Below are 2,420 nucleotides of genomic sequence, written 5' to 3'. Positions count from 1 at the left end.
TTGTAGATGTGACAACTTTTGCGCAAACCAATAAATATACAATTATTGACTTTTTTTTTACCAAAGACATGTGGCTGAATACATTTTGGCCTAAATGTATGACTAAAATTGAGTTTATTGGATTTTTCTAATAACAAAAAGTAGAAAATATCATTTTTTTTCAAAATTTGCGGTCTTTTTACGTTTATATCGCAAAAAATAAAAATCGCAGAGGCAATCAAATACCATCAAAAGAAAGCTCTATTTGTGGGAAGAAAAGGACGCAAATTTTGTTTGGGTACAACATTGCATGACCGCGCAATTACCAGTTAAAGCAGCGCAGTGCCAAAGTGTAAAAAGACCTCTGGTCTTTTACCAGCAAAATGGTCCGGTCTGAAAGTGGTTAAAGCTTTGGTAATGCCAGAAATCCAGTAGCCCCTTGAGACCACCAGAGCGGGGGTTCCCTCCATAGAAGCTCCTTTAGAGACTGTACAGGAGGGACTTCCAAACAGGAGAGGCTTGAACCTGCTGGGGCAAATGCAGTAGAGGCTTATTCATCTGTAACAGGAAAACTCCGTCCGTCCAACCTGTCAGGTGAGGATAAAAAAGAGAATGCAGCAGGGTGTCTCCCCTTCAAATTTATAGTTAATCCAATCCTGTCAGGTTTTGGGGGCGGAGTCACAACCCTGTGTGTGCTGCCATGAAGGCGTCAGGAAATTAAATTTCTAAAGGAAAAAAGTCATTTAAAACTACTCGCGGCTATGATGAATTGATGGTCCAACAATACACATAAAAGTACATTGATAAAAAGCGGCATGGAATTTCCCCACAGGGGAACCCCGAACCAAAATTTAAAAAAAAAATGGCATGGGGGTCCCCCTCAAAATCCATACCAGACCCTTATCTGAGCACACAACCTGGCAGGCCTCAGGAAAACAGGAGGGGATGAGAGGGTGGCCCCCTCCCTCCTGAACCGTACCAGGCCACATGCCCCCAACATTGGGGGGAGCATTGGGGTAGCAGCTCCCCTCCAAAGCACCTTGTCCCCATGTTGATGGGGAGAAGGGCCTCATCCCCACAATCCTTGCCTGGTGATTATGGGGGTCTGCGGGCGGGGGCTTATCGGAATTCCGATAATCGTCCTCCACTGGTCTGCAGCCTTGCTGTAAGGAGTGCAGGGCCGCCTCCACAGTGGCTGTCAGTTGCGGGTCTTCGTAGAGCTGGGACATAGCTTGGAAAAAGGAGTTCAGGTCATTCAGAGAGGCATGCTTCTGCTCCAGAAGGCGTTGGGCCCATGACTGTGGTTCTCCCAGAAGTAAACAAATGACAAACCCCACTTTAGTAGATTCAAGTGAAAAAGTCCAGGGCTGCAGAGCAAAGAAAAGTTCACAGAAATCAACAAAAAAGAAAAGTAATAAGCTGCGCTGAGTGCACTATAAATTAGAGCAAAAAAGCCTACTGTGCAAAGAAAATTTAACAAATAAATGCAATCCTATTCTGCCCCCAACTAATGGGGGAACTGTGTATACCAAAATATAAAAGCCAATAGTGTAATATATACTTACTGTCCTACCCTTAGGTGGGCAGACCACAACCTTAGTGACCAATAATATAAATGGTGTAAATCAGTTAATCAAATCTAAAAAAACACCCAGTGAACACAGAGTCTCTATGAACATACAAATTGGTGAACAGAGAAAAAGTCCAGCTGTAATAGATTAAATACAAATGAGATCCTCAATAAACGAAGAGTGTTCAATCCACCATCATATGTCTGAATTCACTTCTTACCGGAAATTCGTGACCCCCCACTACAGAGGGTCACAATGAGCATATAGGTGCGTAATTGTCCCCCCACTCCAAAGGAATCCTTATTGTTCACCTTGGACCACCGTTTTCATATGTAGATAACTGGATAGATTTTCATGGGATACCTCTCATAAATTTGGAAGGCTCAAGATATGTACCATGAAAGAGAGATAGAGCTCCAATAATGTAAAAACCTTTATTGTAAAAACTTAAAAATATAAAATAACACTTACAATAAAAATGGAACTTCAGAGCCTTAAGTCCGTTGCGCCGGCCGGACGCAAACGGACAAACCCATCCTGCCTGGACACCGAACACTAGGTGACGTTAGCGTGTCGCTCAGCCCTGCGCGTTTCGCAACAAAATTGCATCATCCAGGGGCACGAGCAGCACGCCATATCACCTCTTTTTATAATGCCACTACCCCTCCAAGCCTCGCTCTGGGCGTGCAGTTATTCCCGCCAACACCAGGCCTCGTTTTCATTAGTGAACAAAAACATAGGACCTTCCCTTCACTAGGAACTTCCCCCCGTTCACTCCTCCATCCAATCCGGATAGTTAGCCAATGTAAACTTCCGTATTGACCAAGCCTCATTCCCATCGAATACAGGAAATGTTCAATCACCCGATGG

This window comes from Lithobates pipiens, unplaced genomic scaffold, assembly GCF_037356315.1.
Source record: "Lithobates pipiens isolate NorthernLeopardFrog02 unplaced genomic scaffold, aLitPip1_a1.2 Scaffold_18, whole genome shotgun sequence".
In the NCBI taxonomy this organism is placed as follows: Eukaryota; Metazoa; Chordata; class Amphibia; order Anura; family Ranidae; genus Lithobates; species Lithobates pipiens.
This window is presented reverse-complemented; position numbering follows the sequence as displayed.